We start from the raw sequence: 5,000 nt of genomic DNA, 5'->3' as shown, positions 1-5,000 counted from the left end.
GGAATAAATTTCCTTATGTCAGTGTTAAAATTCCCTAGAATTAAAATGTACTGGCAAAAGAAAACAAGGATTTCTGTTATAGCTGATGCCATGAGTCGTGACATGTTTTCAGTAATCATAGCTTCTCTGAAAGTCTTTGATGAGAGTCTGTTGAATGCAGCACAGAGGAAATCAGACAGATTTCATAAGATAAGACCACTCATAGATTGTGTTCGTTCACGCTGTTTGGAGTTAGACAGACCTCAGTATGTCTCAGTTGATGAAATGATCATTCCATTTACAGGCAGAACACACCTTAAGCAATTTACACCTCGGAAACCAAACCCACATGGCCTAAAGATCTTTGTTTTAGCTAGTAGTGATGGCCAAGTCCTAGATTTTGAGTTTTTTCAGGGTAAGGAAGACTTGCTTTTGAATGTACAAAGAACTGGACTTCATCTTCCAGAGTGGGGTACCCTTAAGATAGGAGAAGCTGCAGTCCTAAGATTTGTAAAGTCAGTCAGTAGAGGTACTAGTTTCTTCTTTGATAGGTTTTTTACTACACCTAAGCTCTTAGAAATTCTCTCATCATTAGGAATGGGAGCTACAGGGACAATGAAGAAGAACCTTGTGCCAAAACAGTGTCGATTGAAGACTGAGAATCAGTTAAAGAGATCCGGCAGAGGTTCCTCTGACTGTGCAGTGAGAGATGATTCTGCTTTTTGTATAACTGTATGGTTTGACAAAAAAAACATCATCTTAGCATCTAATGAACATAGTATTCAGCCAGTATCTACTTGTCAGAGGTGGTGTAAAAGAGAAAAACGCCACTTAGAAGTGGAACGTCCTAGGGTTGTTGAGCTATACAACTCAAAGATGGGGGGCGTTGATATTATTGATCAGGTCATTAGCTGTTACAGAAGTGCAACACGTTCTGCAAAATTTACTGTTCGAGCAATGTTGCATCTTTTGGACCTCTCTTGCGCAAATGCATGGTTAGAGTACAGAAAAGATTGTGAAAAAAGCAGTTCTGTTACCATGGACAGTATGGATTTTAAATTGGAAATAGCTTATTCTTTGATTTCTGAAGAAGTTCTAAATGATGACAACAGTGAGTCTGAGATTTCAGAGGAGCATGATGACATTTCTAGAAAAAGAACAAGGCCCCTTCCCATTGCTGCAAAGCGTACTAACAGTGCATGCCATATGCCTGATGCATTACCCCCTTATGCCTCTAGAATGAGATGTCGATATCCAGGGTGCAATGGGAGGACCAAGTTTTCATGCAAAAGTTGCAAAGTTTTTCTTTGTCTTTCATATGAAAGAAATTGTTATTCTCTTTTCCATTTGCCCTGAAATATTTGATGATTAGGTTTACAAATTAAAATGTTTCTGTTAATGAAGAAATTTGAATTTTTTTTATATATAAAAAGGTTTTGTTTCTTTTCAGTAAGTAAAGATTATGGTATGCAGATATGCAGAGCTGATGAATATGTCCTCATTTTTATTTAGGTACACTGCAGTCAAAGTAATGAATGTTACTTAAATGTTTGTTTTAATGAAAAATGCCTTGCAATGAAGTTGAATAAGAATAAATATACCTGGAATTATCAAATTTATGTTTTTTCTGAAAGTTATAATACATATATTGTGAATTTACACAGTTGTTTCATTGTGATTTCTGTTTTTTGTCTAAACTTTTATTTCACGTACATGCTAGAGCCCCGATGGACCAAATTTGGGCCAAAATTTAAAGGTCAATATCTCTAGAACTACTCATGATACACATCTAAAAATATGCATGTAGCCTTTTTAGGCCACGACAAATCCGCTGTCATAATATCATAAAAATCTAAAGTAAAAAAAATTTCAGGGCTGAATGGGATATATATATATATATATATATATATATATATATATATATATATATATATATATATATCCACACACACACACACACACAGATATATTTATATATGTATATATATATATACATATATATACATATGCACACACACATATATCTATCTATCTATTTATCTATCTATCTATCTATAGATAGATAGATATATGATGTGTGTGTATATACACACATATATACGAGTACGTGAATATACCCAATATAAAAATATGTTTATGTTCATATATAGACATAAAGATTCCCGGAAAAGGCTGCATGTGTCAAGATCTGGATAGGACGAGGGCGTGGGCGGAGGCGTGGGCGGGAAAGTAGGCGTGCGGGGGCTAGCACCTGGCTTTAACACTTAATATTAGATAGCGCGCATGTTACATGCGGACGGCAGCTGGCAAGCGGCACTTAGCATGACGGAGAGCCTGTGCTGATATCGCGCTACAGGTGATGCTTGGGGGGCTGATGCAGGGAGGATATCAGTGTTAAATGCATGGCTCCTGCTTCACACGCGGCCTGGAATAAGAAACTGGGAAAAGAAATGGGAGGGTTAATTAGGTATTGCGTCTTGCCCTTGGCAGCAGAGATGAATATCACGTTAGTGGCGAATTCTACGATGACACCCAGCCAAATTAAATGCTATGTCAAGGGTGTCATGCATGACAGTAATAACATATTTGCCTGTCTTTTAAGGTGACAGTTTACTAACAATAACATGTCGACGTTTCTGTTGGATGACACGCATATCCACAATAATTTGACAATGATTGTAGTATGATGATGAACAAAATGGGCAATTTGTCTCTAGCTTTATGGGAAGGCTCGAAGAAATTATTTGCTTTGTTATGGAGAAATGTGTTCTAAATTATTCGTTTCATTAATCCGAAATCTGTGTTTGGTGTCATGATACAATTAATTACAATTTCCTTTGCTTTCCGGATAGATTAAATAGAAAACATACAATCATTTGCACACACACACACACACACACAAACACACACACACACAAGCATACACACACACACACACACACACATACACACACACACACACATGCGCATATTCATTCATTCCGACTACCGATGTCTCTCTTTTGTCAAAAAACGGTATTTCTTTGAGAGCACAAACCTTTGGCACTAATACTTCCCAATTAACTCGCTCTTTGATTTTTGACTCCGAAGTAATATGTCCTCCAGAGTGAAACACTTCATGATTTTGTGTATAAATATTTGTATATTTTTGTAGTAATTTCTCTTCAAATATGGTTTCATGTTTGAACCGACTTTAGAGAAAATTGTACGAAATATGATGAGGAAAGAACTGCCCAGATGTCCTTCGCATTCGCCGCAGCGATTCTCTTCGTAATTCCGAAGTGAAGTAAGATCCGGAGCCTCGAGATCTCGTTCCGAAAAGTGAATCAAACTTTTCCTCATATGGGCAGGGCTGATGGAGAACTTGCCTCTATATTAAGAATTATATCTTCCCTAACCTCCCTTACACCCCTCCGATCCCCCTATTTTTTCAATATCGCCTACGCCGCGCTGACAGTTTGTATCATCGCGAGACACAAATATTCCTACAGCGGTGCCAAGACCCGTAACCTCGGCGTGGGTGATGGCCATCCTTGCAGTGCACGCCGGAACGAGCAGGTGGGAGGAATGGCGCCTCTGCTGTTCATCCCCGGAGACGAGGATTTTTTTGTATCATCATCTCTCTCCCTCTCTCTGTCTCTGTATCTGTTCTTCCTTCTACTCTCTCTTCCCTCTCCTTCTTTCTTCTCATCTCTCTGGCTCTCTCTTCTCTCTCGCTATCTTCTCCTCCTCTCTCCTTTCCTCTCTCTTGCACCCTCTCTCTCTCTTCTCTCTCCTCTCTCTCTCCTCTCATCTCTCTTCTCTGTGTGCATTCTCTCTCTCTCTCTCTCTCTCTCTCTGCCTCTCTCTCTCTCTCTCTCTCTCTCTCTCTCTCTCTCTCTCCTCTCTCTCTCTCTCTCTCTCTCTCTCTCTCTCTCTCTCTCTCTCTCTCTCTCTCTCTCTCTCCCCCCTTCCCTCTCTTTTCTTTTAATGTCAGCTAGATTATCTTTTTTCGCATCCGGTTACGTGCAATTCATGCGTTTGATAAGGCTTATCCTTTATGCCAAAGACTTGCGTTTTAAACTGTAACTGGATCACATCAAGGAAATCTTTTCGTGTGACGTAAGGGGGTAATTTTTGCTCGTCTAGGATAAGCCTCCCACTTTCTGTGTCTAAATACATGTGATGAAGTATAAATTTCTTTTGATTTTCCTTGAATTTAGGTAGAAATGCATCGCGAATTCTATAGTAAGGGTTTAAATTTAGAAATTGACTAAAATGCATCATATACTTTCTTAGGCAAAATTCATTGTTTTTGGTCAAATTCTTAACTGTCACGTTTTTTATTTTTTTTCAATGAAATAATTCTAGCAGTTCCAGTCTGGATTATCCTTCAAAAAATATTCATAGAACCAGACAGAAAACACATATATATGCAGAATATAGTTCCATATCTAGTCTTATTCATCAAAATTTTATTTGTAATTATTTCTTATACAACTGTGCCCTCATTTATCTTAGAGTGTCAACTCCAACAAACACAGCTTTTGATTATCGTGGAGAAGCACAGGTCGTGGAAGAATACACAATATATTCAAGAAAATAACTTTTATTTGTTTTCAGCTCTAGAGCCACAGGAAAAGTATAGGGAGCGCTACCCTTCGTTGTACCTTAAGTAACTATAAATGATAATTGGATCACAGAAAATAAAAAAATCTAAGGACTCTCAAAATAACACGGCCCTGCTTCTTTCGGAAAGTTTCTTAGGCACCTTAAAACAGAATACCGTATCTCCAGTTGCCACAGTACTTGACACACAAACCCGTGTTTGTTAATAGCCATAATACAAAGACAGGGTTAACAGACTGGGGCTTCATGTCCGTCGGAAACCTTCAAGAGAGCAATGGTCTAGTTAAAGCCAATTCACTAATCTATTATTCCCTTCCTTGTCTTGTAGCTACTGATAAACAAGTTTCTTGGGTTGGCGTATTGATCATTTTTTGGAACACATCAACCCGTATTCAGGGCGCAGTATACTGTAC

General features: G+C 38.3%; 1 protein-coding gene across 3 annotated transcripts in view; it reads right to left on the bottom strand.

Moving 5' to 3' along the window:
• Window positions 1–4,551: 4,551 nt before the first annotated feature.
• LOC119597347 (actin-2, muscle-specific-like) overlaps window positions 4,552–5,000 on the bottom strand; it is a 6,659-nt gene continuing 6,210 nt past the window's right edge. For all 3 annotated transcript variants that reach the window (XM_037946903.1, XM_037946904.1, XM_037946902.1), the window contains exon 2: window positions 4,552–5,000. This exon is cut by the window's right edge. The gene's annotated coding sequence lies outside the window, so the exon portion shown is untranslated.

Source organism: Penaeus monodon, chromosome 39, assembly GCF_015228065.2.
Source record: "Penaeus monodon isolate SGIC_2016 chromosome 39, NSTDA_Pmon_1, whole genome shotgun sequence".
Lineage (NCBI taxonomy): Eukaryota > Metazoa > Arthropoda > Malacostraca > Decapoda > Penaeidae > Penaeus > Penaeus monodon.
The sequence above is the reverse complement of the archived record's forward strand: the minus strand, read 5'-3'. Positions and strand labels throughout refer to the sequence as shown.